The 14,191-nt window shown below is 34.6% G+C and overlaps 1 pseudogene; it reads left to right on the top strand.

The window, feature by feature from the left end:
* The first annotated feature begins 12,924 nt into the window (after positions 1-12,924).
* Positions 12,925-13,879, top strand: LOC123862171 (tRNA methyltransferase 10 homolog B-like; annotated as a pseudogene).
* The last annotated feature ends 312 nt before the right edge of the window (positions 13,880-14,191 follow it).

The following is a 14,191-nucleotide window of genomic DNA, read 5'->3' as shown; positions in this document are numbered from 1 at the left end:
GCTATTTTAGTCAGATTTAGGCCAATGAATCTCAAGTAGTGTAAATGCAAAAAGAACCATAAGTAGACACATTATAGAGAAACTAGTGAAAGACAAAGACAAAAAGAAATTCTTGAAATCTTTAAAAGATAACTGGTGATCATAGAATTAGGATTCTTTGCAAAGTATTGCCATATTTTGCCAAAAGCCCATCCTCTAATACTTTCACCACTTTCAACTCAAACTAGTTTGAAAAGTAAAATATCCCAAATTCCAACCAGTCCTGTTGATTTGCTATTTGGCAGTGATTCCTGCTGACAGTATTCAAATTCATTATAGATTTTAGCTTCAATCAACAGAAATTAAATCTTCCAGATAAAACAAGAAGGGAATTTATGAGAAAAAGTAATTGTAGCTAAAAGGGTTCTCAAGCAAGGTAAGAAAATGGGTTTCAATAAATGAAGGGTCAGAGATTAAATTTCAATCAAAATACAACAGAAGATGTGTGATAAGTAAAACACTGCCAAAGCTAGCACCATTAACACCATATTACTGGTACTGTCTGCCCAACTGGTCAAGTTTCCCCGGAAATGATGTCCTATCACTGTCTTCAAAGCACATTCCCCACTGTGTGCGTTCTTTTCATTTAAGAGACTTTATAATATCATTCGTTAATAACATCCAGAACTACGAAAATGTTATACATCCATACATTTAAAAGCCTTGCTGATATATAGACAAACAGACACATAGTGAGGAGGCTTACAGTGTCAAGATATTTCAGCCATGGATCAAGAACAGGACAAGCCTTACAAATTAGATTCTCCCTCATCTCTCATCTATCAGAAAATAAATACCCATAAACCATTAATCATTTGTCAGAAATCATCAAATGATCATACATAAGGTCAACTGATCAATTATTGCTGCCTGCAATGATTATTGGCTGCTAATAAGCCAAATATAAAATTGAAAGCAAAATATATAATGCAAAAGTAGTAGGAAGGAAAAAGAAAATTAAAAAAACATAGAACAAAACAGAGGCTCATAAAGGAAGGGAGGGAAAAATAAAACAAGATGAAATCAAGGAGGGAGGCAAACCATAAGAGACTCTAATCTATAGGAAACAAACTGAGAGCTGCTGGAGGGGAGGTGGATGGGGTGGACGACGGGGTGACGGGGTGATGGGCATTAAGGAGGGCATGTGATGTAATGAGCACTGGGTGTTCTATGCAATGCATGAATAACTGAGCTCTATATCTGAAACTAATGATACACTCTATGTTAACTAATTGAATTTAAATAAAATAAGTTAAAAAAAGAAAACATAGAAAAATTCTGTTAACCCTTTGGGTTTTCTGTAATCCAACAAAAGAGTCAACTGGACTTAATCAGTTTATGAAGTGTGCTTCTCTGGTAATGAAATTTACCTAGTTGTGTTAGGTGATCCAATGGGCACACATTGGAAAACCTTCAAAACTATTAAAGATAAGTTTAATAAAAATTAAAATCACAATTCTTATACAAATGTACAAATGAACCTATATTAAATATTTTATTTAACTATAATGAAGGAGTGAAGCAAATATTTTAACAGGTTCAAAAGAGAATTCAAAGAGACACACTTATAAAACTGGAATATTTAAATAAATATGAAAATGGACACAGAACTGGATTGTTCCAGTGGGGGGAATAAGTCAATCGAAACTCTATCAGGAAGGGTAGAATTTATGTAGAAAATAATTTATAAGAAATAGTGGTTTTGCATCACTACCAGCTATCTTATGATTTACAGAATTATAAAATAATTCCTATAAAATCAGAATTATATAAATTGGAATGGTATGTTATAGACAATGCATAATTTTCAGTAAAGCTTACATTTTTAAATGAATTCCTTTAAAATATGTGGTGATATTATAGCACTCTATTTCCCTATAAAAATATCTTATTTTTCAGTGTTTGTTATCTATCTATAGAATTATCTGTCTATAGACTTGTTTGTCTATAGAAATATCTTTCCTTGAACATTTCTCATAATGTATTTTTCTGAAACATAAAAGAATTTCCAAAAAGCCAACCACAATAACTCGACAATTTCAGCTCTAACACAGTATGTTTAAATGCATTAAAGTGAAATATTTTTTCTTTAAAATTTTTTTTCATTATGAGCCTTTGTTTTTGCATGCAAGTTTAAACTAAACTATCTAATATATTTTGATTTTCTAAAAGCCTGAAAATAAATATTTTTGTAGGAAAAAAAGAAAGAGTAATGTTTTATACGGCATAGAGAACTATCAAAGCTGAACAGCTTAGTGAGTAACCTAAGCTCATGAAATGACAAACATAAAGTTTTCTTCATCTTTGTATGCCTTTAAGTACCAGAAAAGGTCAAAATGAAAAATCAGGGAAAGAGAGAAAATTGCCATACTAATTATTTACTAATTTAAGTATGGTAGAGTTTTTTCAATCTGGAAAATGTTCATCACGATAATAAATTGTTATTTTATAGCTTTGGAGATTTCCATAAATTTGTTCAACACTTAACCCAGATGCTTGACTCCCAAGAATGTTTTTTTCTTTTTTTAAAGAATTATGATGTAGTGTGTCTTTAGATTGGAAATAAAATTTACATTTTAATCTGGAGGGACTCTCATAACAGATACATATTTTTATTGTTTCGATTAACATAATTTATTAAATGCTAAATTGTATCACCATGCTAGCTGAGTTTTGTCATAATGAATTATTCTTTTTCTAATTGTTTTATAATGGCATCTGGTAAAGGAACTCCTTCAAGTGTTAACAAAAATAATAGTTTCATCTATCTCAAAACAGATAATTGAAAAATTATAATTTATCACATAAAGAGGCTCTCTTCTAACTCGTTTTATTTCTAATCAGTAAAAAAGACAGTGATAATTGGCCTTCACTGGACATAAAACGTTGTGCATTATGGAGATTTTTGGATTGGTGTTTTCTCCTACTGCTCTTGCACATTCTTCAGTCTGTTTCAGTTGTTAGTGGAAAAACAATCTGATTAGACCCACTTAACTTTGAGATGTGAGTATATGAGAAAGGTAAGCATCCAGGGACATCTAAAATTTAAAGCTGAATGGCTGCTTACATAAATAAAAATCTCCAAATTGTTATTTCAGGCTCTGGCAAAGGTTTTAGGAGAAAATTTTCTATTGTTCTATTGTTCTATAAATCTTCCTATTTAACCAAGAAGTAAATTTGTATAGTAAAATTTTGATGCTATATACCTATTCTTTCACCTTATGGTAGACAAAAATAAGAGATTAATCAGATCATAAAATAATATGGTTGCTGTTTTATTTTTACATACATTGAAGGATTTGGACTAGGATTCTGGCTAGGGGTGTCAGGGTAACTAGTTACTATAACTGCTCTGACACTTATCAGCCACAAACATTTGGTATGTCATTCGACAATGTTTCCTTATCGATAAGGTGAAATTATACCAATGGCACAGGATTCTTATGAAGACCAAATAATACATTGCGGTGTTTTTTCAAGATTTCTTAAAATCAATTAGCTGCAGAACATTGTTTCTAAAAAAATATTGTATAAATTCCTAGAACATAAGTAACTATTTTGCAGAAATGACCCATTTCCATAAAAGGCCAGATAATGAATAATTTATACTTCGCAGACCATATAGTCTCAGTTGCAGCCACTCTAGTCTGCCATGAGTGAAAGCAGCCATGACAATTAGTAAATGAGAATGTGGCTCTGTTCCAATATTTTATTTATGGACACTGAAATTGGAATATCATAAAACTTTCATTTGTCATGGAATATTATTTTTAGATAATTATCAAGTTACGGTTATGTAATAAAGTATTCTGGACATGGAGGTAACACAGAAAAGGCAATGGACTGAATTTTGGACGTTCCTAATATTGCTCCTATTCAACTACCCTCACTTTAGTCAGTGAAGTCCCTCCATAACCCCTAGAAAACTTCATAGAGAGTGATTTGAATGACATAATACATCTGAAAGAGTCATGTAAACTCTAAAATCTTAAAAAATTAGTCCTTGTTTCATTAAGTTATTACAAAAATATCAGCTTGGAAGCTTATATTTTTGCTCTTCAAATAATCTTTGAAATTATTTAATAAATTTAGAGACTATCTGAAATTCAGGACAATAAAATCAACTTAATGTTTCTGTTTATGCCAGTAAAGGTAACTAACCCCATATAGTAATTACATTAATATTGACAGATTTTTAAATTGCTTCACGAGTTTAATGAAAGTAAAAACTGACTCATATTCAGCTTCATATTTCAAAATAGGGTAGTTGGCTTTCAAGAGATGAAAGTAAAAATGTTATTTGAATTATATATATATAGCAATATATTCACATGAAATGGGACTGGCTTAATTTATTATATCATTATGGTTTGTCAAAATGGCAAAACTATCTTTGCATTTTGCAAAAATGTAAGCACTTTAAAAGTAGATGTAAGCAGAGGTAGGAGGAGCTGGATTTCTACAACTTTGGATGGATATTTTTTCTGCACCTTGGCATATGAACCTTGGTGATCCACTGGACTTCTTTTAGCTCAGATAGTCCAGGCAAGTAGATAGGGTCTAATATCTCTTTGTAATATAATTGCTATTAGTGATGGCGTGTGATATTTAGCATGAGAGATTAGAAGTGAATCTTTCTTAATTTAATGACAAGCTGCAAACTAAATTTTCATTCATTAATTTTCTTAAAGCTCTGTCCTAATTCCAGATATCTGCCCAAGCTTAAAATGTAAATGTTGACTCTATATTTCTTCAATTTCCTTAATCTCTCAAATTCCCTTTATTTTCCATTTTAAATTATATTTTCACCTTTACAAATTGATTTTTAGTTCAGCTGAACTGAATCATCACACTCTCTCTTCCTGAAACCATAAGTTTTATTTAGAACAAGAACTGAAAGTTGCATTCCTTTATAAAGAGGTTAAGGATTGCATTAGTTAGGATATAATTGTGGTTGCTCTTAGAGTTCTAAAACCACAGTGGCTCAATTGCGAAGTTCATTTCTACCCATAAAAGATTTTTATGTGTTCATTTCACATAAAAATCTAGGCTGATATGGCAGGTCTGCTCTGCAAACAGAACAAAGTCACTTCTATCTTTTTGTTCCTCCATCCTCATGATGCTCCTTTATTCAGCTGGTCTAAGATGGCTCAGCATAGAGCCACATTGTAACCTGCGGTAAGGGGAGAATAGAACTTGGGCAATCCTGTGTTTTCTTATAAATATATAAACTAGACATTGTATACACCCCTCCTCCTTCTGCTCACATTGACTAGTAATTAGTCATATTAAAGGCCAAACTTGGGAGGAGGCTGAATAATAATAGACTTATTTTTGGCAGCCGCATGCTTGCTCAACATTGAATTATGTTACTACATGGGTAACCCAAACAAAATTTATGCTAAGTTAGGTATTTCAACTGAGACTTTTTTTTCCAAAGATTGTATTTATTTACTTATTTGAGGGAGTGGGACAGAGATAGCTAGAGAGAGCACGAGATGGGGGATAGGGAGAAGCAGACCCCTTGCTGAGCAGGTAGCCCCACTTGGGTCATGATCCCAGGGTCCTGGGCAGATGCTTAACCTACTGAGCCACCCAGGCTCACCCTCAACTGAGACTTTTAAAATGTGATAGATAACTGAGAGATAACTCACTATGCATAAATGTTCATGGAGGTATCTGAGAGGCAATTACCCTAGCCTGTCACAGTAAAATAAGGGAAAAAATATAAGACATTAAAAATTTTTGAGAATTTCTTTGGAAATAACTATGCTATGAGTTCCATTCCTTCTCTTTCAATTAAGCCAAGAAGGAGGGAGCTCCACTCTTTCTTCTATAGTTAGACTTACTGTAGATTAAAAAAAAGAATCCAAAAGTCTGAAGAAAAGCTGTTTCATCCTCAGAGTAAAGAAAACTATCTTTAGAGGTACCTTCACTCGTTTTTCAGAAAGATTAAGTGACAACAGAGATTGGCACTTGCAATTTGGTCAGTATAAAATTGTTTAAAGGGGCGCCTGGGTGGCTCAGTCGTTAAGCGTCTGCCTTCGGCTCAGGTCATGATCCCAGGGTCCTGGGATCGAGCCCCACGGCGGGCTCCCTGCTCTGCGGGAAGCCTGCTTCTCCCTCTCCCACTCCCCCTGCTTGTGTTCCTGCTCTCACTATGTCTCTCTCTGTCAAATAAATAAATAAAATCTTTAAAAAATTGTTTAAAAATATTTGAATATATTTGCGTGAGAAATATATTCTAATGATATATGCTCAAATATGTACAATTATATCTTTTTGGTTGTGGGATTTGGGATGAGATCTTTGTATTTTTATTTACAAAAATAAAGAAAAAGACAAGGAACAAGATATTAAACAGAAATTAAATTGCGGGCATATAAAGAATGTTCTCTGAAACTCTATACAATAGAATCCCCTTATCCACTGTTTTACTTTCCACAGTGTCAATTACTTGTGGTCAACCACAGTCTGGAAGCAGATGATTCTCCTTCCAACATATTGCTAGACAGCCAATAGCAGTCTAACGCTACTTCACAATGCTATGTTTTTCATCTCACTTCGTCTCATCACATAGGCATTTATCACCTCATATCATCACAAGAGGAAGGGCAAGTACAGTACAATAGAATATTTTGAGAGAGAGAGAGACCACATTCACGTAACTTTTATTACAGTATATTGTTACGATTATTCTATTTTTTATTAGTTATCGTTCTTAATCTCTTACTGTGCCTTATTTATAAATTAAACTTTACCACAGGTATGTATGTATGTCTGTATGTATGTGGAAAAAAACATAATATATATCAGTTTCAGTACTAACCACAGTTTCAGGCATCCACTGAGGCTCTTGGAATATATTCCCTGTGGATAAGGGGGGACTGTTGTACATTTTTCCCCCAGTGGATAAAACTAGTCCACACAGAACAGAGAAACCTTAAGAAATTAATGGGGTACCTGGGTGGCTCAGTGGGTTAAGTGTCTGCCTTCAGCTCAGGTGCTGGTCCCAGGATCCTGGCATCGAGTCCTGCATCGGGCTCCCTGCTCAGCAGGGGAACCTGCTTCTCCCTCTCCCTGTGCCTGCTGCTCCCCCTCTTTGTGAGCTCTCTCTCTCTTTCTCTCTGACAAGTAACGAGAGAAAGATTAAGTCATTGGATGACTGAGCTGTGCAAACAAGAAGTAAAGATAACTCCAGATGGGCAACTGTGAGTTACAGTGCAGGAAAACCTGGGATAACCATGGAATATTCTTCTGAAGTATCCATTTTAACCAGTAAAACTAACTGGAAACCTTCATTAAGTATTTTTCATGGTAAATGGACTACTTCTACAATGTTACTGGTTCATGGACTGTGATGCATAATATTGCAAAGTTCAGGTAACTATTCAAGGGTTGCTCTTATATGGAAATTGAATTTATAAATTAAGTGTAATTCTGTCCACTGAAGAAATATTTTAATTCAGCTCTCAATTAGTTATGAGTCATGCACTTCTTTTCAGGAGATATCAGTTAAATTACTAAGTAATGCTCAGAGTTAATAATTATGAGACCTTTCAATAAGACAATATTGAATAAGTTTTCACAAGAACTTAGATATCATTTTGAACTATAATAATGGCTCACTATTCCTTTAATAAAAGTATGTATAAATTTAGCACTTAAAAGATTTTCTCAGCTGGATATATTTTACTCTTTTGCTAAACCTGTAATATTACTCAAATTCTCTCATGTCACAGTAATTATTCTATGTTACTTTCTGGAAAACAAATCTGTCAGAGGACTCAAATACCCCAATTGAAGAAGGTGATAATAAATCTAGCAGAAAAAAAATCAGAAAAAATATTCATAGACCGATAAGGGAAGACCAATATTTGGAGTATAAAACATGACCTAAAACAGGCTGATGCCATTTAAAAAGAGGCCCCTTCTTCCCTGTAGACAGTGGATTGGAAAAGTTTTTGAGGCGTAACTCCCTAGATTTGCACTTAAGCTGTTATCCGGGAAATCTACCTGCGAAGCTAGCTGAACTCATCTTCACGGACTGCTCCCTGCAGAGTTAGATGCTCTGTGCAACAGGGCAATTCCAGCTACAGGAGAAAGTGTGTACTGGATTTTCAGCTCTATAAAATCCATGCTTTATTTATAAATTTAGGTCTGTCCACTGACCGCAACTTAAAGATCAAAGTTTTAAATGTAAACTTTTAGGTTAACCGGGGTAACAAGGCAAATATCAAGAAAAAAATCATAATCATCTTATACTACCAAATAGCATGTCTGCCATGTGGTAAGTCATCAGAGTAAGTCCTTTTTAAGCAGTAACAATGATGGGTAACTTAAATATCATTTTGGATATCCTTGTTTTATAAAATAAAAACTAAACAATCAAATCCCTCATGTTTGCAAACAAACAAAATTCCCTGGTGCCAAGGGGATAGCAGAATTGGCAGCCAAGACAAAGTGAATAAGAAAGAATTAAGATGTATTAATTAATTAATTAATTTTACATTGATATTTTGAAAATAAAAAGAGGGGGACTGTAGAAAATAGGTATAAGGTTTATATCACAACAATAGAACTAGAAGGAAATTAGGGGAAGAAACATCTGTGGATGTGATTTAAAGGGAGACTAATTGGAGAGTAGATGGCTTCTGGATTTTCACCACAGAGACTAGAAATATGCAAAGAGGGCTGCTGAACATCTCACCTGGCCAGGACCTGGACACCAGTGGAACTGAGCCAACAATGGTGAAGGCTGAACAACACATTTCTTGGGTGAAGAACCCATTCCTTGTTCTCCATTGCTGGGGGTACAAGAAATTCCACTGGGCCTCAAGATTTTCAGGATTCTCATCTGTAGAACAAAATACAACCAGGGCTCTGAGCTAACCCTACTGTAACACAGCTGAGGTCAGAGACCTTGACACTTAGAGGGGCAGAGATGATATGAAAAGATCAAAGGCAGCACCAGCACTTGGACAGAACTCACCAATGAACTAAACCGTAATTATAATGATAACATTTCACATATCTGAGATGTTATACTATGTAAAAACAAAAGCAAAACACACACACACACCTCCCTGAACCTAAGTAAAAAAATAAATAAATAAAATGCAAAACACACAAGATAGATTAAATAATGAATGGTATCTTTTGAGAAACAAAGAGTACACATTTCAAAACTCTTCTGCCTTCCATATAATATGAATTATGACATGTTTAAGATTAGACAAGTTGCCTAGAGCCCTGCTTCAGTCTGCACTGTGGAGATACTGTGTTTCATATGATGGTTGGAATTTCTAAGCAGGAATTATTCTTCTGACTTATTCATAATGAAGAGGAGAAAATTCTAAAGAAGTAAATTGACTATGTACACCGATGGCTAGATTCCTTGCTTTTAAAGAGAAAGTTATGTCTAAAATAACCTCTTCAGCATCTCATCCTCTATCCACAGATACAATCCTTTACCTGGCAAAAGGAAATATTTAAAAGTTGAAATTAAAATTAAATAAAAATTATAACAGAGAAATTCAAGAATTTTAAACTTAAAAAAAAAAAAACCTCTTTACCATCTCCAATATTGTATATGTAAATGTAAATACACAGTAACTAGAGAATGCCATGAACAGGTTAGGAGGAAAGTTATTTCTTTTTTTTTTTTTTTACCGTGTTAAATTTTATTTTATTATGTTATGTTAATCACCATACATTATATCATTAGTGTTCCATGTTTCATTGTTTGCGTATAACACCCAGTGCTCCATTCAGTACATGCCCTCTTCAATACCCATCACCAGGCTAACCCATCCCCCCAGCCCCCTTCCCTCTAGAACTCGCAGTTTGTTTCTTAGAGTCCATAGTCTCTCATGGTTCGTCTCCTGGAAATAAAACTAAAACACTTTAAATTTTATAGGCATATATGAAAATCTAATTGCATAAATATAAAAATAAATGTTTTAAAAGTAAATATAAAACTAGAGGAGATTTAGGAGTATTCCAGTGTTAAACCTAGTGTTGATACTAGGTGTTCTAATATTATATTTCAGATATCAAACACTTTAAAATATTGTTTCATTCAAATTCCTTTATAGGACCAAATTGTTTTATATTTGTTTCTCTTTTTTTTAAAAAAGATTTTATTTGCTTATTTTAGAGAGAGAGAGAGAGCACATGCACAAGCAGGGAGGGTCAGAGGGAGAAGGAGAAAATCTGAGGCAGACTCTGCTCTGAGTACGAAGCCAAACTCAGGGTTCCATCCCATGACCAAGAGATCATGACCTGAACCCAAGCCAAGAGTCTGATGCTTAATCCACTGAAACACCCAGGCTCCCCTTGTTTCTCTTAATAAAAATAAAAGCAGCTCTTTGCTAAAATAAATAAATAAATAAATAAATAAATAAATAAATAAATAAATAAATAAGTTATCAAGTTAGTCTGAAATATATGTACATAAAGAAGTTTAAAATCACCAGAAATCACCAATTTGAATATAAATATAAATCTGATACAATTTATAGTGATGATAATGATTATAGTAACAAGCTAGTGCTAAATAATAAAAATGTGCCGTGTATTTTTCTATGAATAATCAGAATGTCCTCTAGAAAGCTTGGATCAACTTTTGTTTCCATAGATGTATATGTCTAATTCCATATAGATTTGGAAATATAGAATTACTGCCGTATGAAAAATAATATTTTGTTTTGTGCTCAAACCCGTGAAGAGTGGAATTCTGGACGGTCTTCATTTGCCATCCCTGAAAATCCTTCCACTGCCCTTCTCTGTCCTGCCTGCCTCAACACATTGGCAGTTAGAACTTTTCAGCATGCGTTTTGACCTGCTGCTCTCTCTTCCATGGGTCAAGCCCTTAGCTGGCTCTGCTAGCACCATTTCTTTACCCTTTCAGACCCAGGATTGGTGACAATCTCCTACAAATGCTGGTCTTTGGCTTATTTTCTGGTGTTTTCCTTAAACATGACCATACCTGTGAATATATTCCATTATTAAATTCTCTCTGAAATCCAACTGAGGGTGCTCTTATATACATTCTATATATACATATATGTATTGATTTCTGTATTGTCTACAATATTCTTGGGCCATTTTATTTTAAACATGAATACTTACCTTTATTGACCTATCCCTCTTTTTTTTTCCTCAGGTTGTACAAGTACTCTAAACTTGTTTATGCTGGGACTTCTGTTTGTCTTGTTTTTGTTTGCTTCACAACAAATGTTTTATAGTTTTATATCATCATATTGATCATTTATAATTTATTTTGGAGAAAGGAATGAGATTATTTCCTATTTCTTAGTAGCACCACCCCACCCAGTTACCCTAACATCGTTTACCGAAGAATTTATTTGCCTCATGATCTCTAAATGCCTACTATATAACATATTACTTTTCCATGTTAACTAGAGTTTATCTCTATTTAAATATGTCACAATCACTATATATCTTTTAAGTGGCCATTTTATGTCAAGAATTGTGAAAATTCTGAGAATGTATCCTATTTATAGGTAACAAATTAGCTTGCCACAATTTCATGTACGCTGATGTGAGACACAAGTATTCTGGGATAGAGACAAAGGACTTTATTACTCCTGATGCTGCAAAACAGCCTGATCTTCATGTTTTAGTTTGATCTCCTTGACACTAACTCCCAAGGGTATGTGGAGTAGAGCCCACAGAGATGTGCACACAGTGTGATCACATCACAGCTGAGAAACTTAAAGCTTAGGGAATTATGAATCTTTTATAAATGACTGAAGGAGGACATTTTGTTTATTATACTGGACAGTAAACAAATATGACCTGTTCACCAGAGGGAGACGCTATCTCAGGCATTCAAAGATGTTTGCTATACAAATATCCTTGAAAATATAGTCAAAAAAGCCAATGTCACTGCATGTAAGATGTGCATAAATGCAATAGATTCATGGATTAAAATCTACCAACATTAAAAAAATGTAAGAAAAGAACTGATTGAGTGCACAAATTCTGTCAAACCGCACTCTGAACGTTTTAATTGATTCTTTCTTTTTACACAGCTAAATCTCCTAGATCGAGATAGACAAATCATCCACAAATACTGATATTTTGCTTCCTTTTTAAAAAATCTCTGGAGCTATTTTCACTTTTCTTATCTAATTATAGTAACCAGAATCTCCAAAAAGCTTTTAGCATTGTATTCTTAATAATCATTAATTGTATGTTCCTCACTTTAATAAGGACATTACTAGATTTTCATCATTAAGTGCAATTGCTGATGAATGATATATACATGAAAAAACACAACATAAACATACACACATTCATTTATCAGACTAAGATGTTCAACTCTATTCAGTACATACTGAAATTTTAAGTGGATTTGTGGTTACAGTTCAGGAGAAATCTCATTGGTCCTTTCCAGGATCTTAAAGAATTTATTTTATTTATTTATTTCTTTAGAGGGTTGGGGAGGGGCAGAGAGAAAAGGAGAGAATCTTAAGCATGCTCCATGCTCAGCGTGGAGCCCCAGGTGGGGTTGATCTCACAACCCTGAGCTGAAATCAAGAGTCAAATGCTTAACCAACTGAGCCACCCAGGCGCCTCCTAAATACTTTTGTTTAATCAGAAATAAAACTAAGGGTGTTACCTTCAGATGAGTGTTTCTTTACTACAGAAAATATTATTTCTAAAATATCCCTATAATGTTAAAAAGAACTATGAAACACAGTGAGAGGTTGTCGTTTTGGTTTTGGGGCTTTTAAAAACACATCCTTTGGATGTGCGCTGCCGAGGCTGCTTGAGTTGAGGGGTTCAGGGACAGAGGACTAAGCACATGGACTGGAAATTGGAAGGGAGTGTTCAGAAAACAGATTCACATGTGCTACAGGAGCAAGAGGTCATCCTAGAAGACACAGGAGAAGATAGCATCTCTGAAAGCTTCCCGCTTCTACAGATCAATGTGGAATGCGAACGTCGGGAGGGAGAGACGCTGCCCACAGGCAGTGCAATGTGGTGCTCAAAAAATGTCCAAAGAAAACACAGACACTGAAAAAAGATAGTTTCAGCAAAGAAGAACAAAAGAAAGCAAGAAAAAGATAGAAGGAAGGCCAATTGTGTAGAAAATTCACGCATCTGCCCCCAGCACAGCAAACGTTTTCTGAGATCCTTAACCAAGGAGAGACTTTTGGAAGCCAAACACTCAGGACCAAGACTCTGTATTGATCTGAGTATGACCCACCACATGTCTAAGAAGGAATTAAGTAGACTGGCTGGACAGATCCGTAGGTTGTATGAATCAAATAAAAAAACCAACAGGCCATTTTGGATCTACCTCACTGGATTCACAACAGACAGTCCCCTGTATGAAGAGTGTTTGAGGATGAATGATGGATTTTCTAGTTACCTGCTAGACATAACAGAGGAAGACTGCTTTAGTTTATTTCCCCTGGAAACTCTTGTGTACCTGACTCCTGACTCAGAACACGCTTTTGAAGATATTGATCTAAACAAAGTTTATGTCCTTGGTGGACTTGTGGACGAAAGCATTCAGAAGAAGGTGACATTTCAAAAAGCCTGAGAACATTCTGTCAACACAGCCCATTTGCCGATCCAGGAATACATGGTCAGATGCCAGAATGAGAAAAACTATCATTCAGAGATATTGGCCATCAATCAAGTATTTGATATCCTGTCCACATACTTTGAGACTCAAAACTGGCCTGAAGCATTGAAGAAAGGAATTTCTTCCAGAAAAGGCTACGTTCTTCAGAACTCAGTGGATGATGGACAGCCTAAGGAGCTGCAAAAGGCAAAGTTGCTGGAGGTGTCTTGACTGAAAAGCAGAGCAGAGGCTGGTGATAGCACACAATTGCCTGTACTTGACATCTTGGATCTTCACTAGAATGTAAGTTACTAATAACAGGGACCACATGTTATGCTCCTTTCTATCTCCCATAGTGCCTAGCTCACAGGAAGAGCCCAGATGTATGTTGACTAAGTAAAAATTTTACGTAACAAGGAATTAGCACTCAACTACATGGCTTTGGATGTATTAATTCATCTTTTATATACTTGTTTGTGAAATACCTACTCTTTAGAGATAGCTTAACAATTAAATAATTATTGTTCTATTAAAAAAAACAAACAAAAA

Source organism: Mirounga angustirostris, unplaced genomic scaffold (genome assembly GCF_029215605.1).
Source record: "Mirounga angustirostris isolate CCGP_5_RB_7025 unplaced genomic scaffold, mMirAng1.0.hap1 SCAF_9, whole genome shotgun sequence".
In the NCBI taxonomy this organism is placed as follows: domain Eukaryota; kingdom Metazoa; phylum Chordata; class Mammalia; order Carnivora; family Phocidae; genus Mirounga; species Mirounga angustirostris.
Note: the sequence above shows the minus strand (reverse complement) of the source record. Positions and strands in the feature narration are given on the sequence as shown.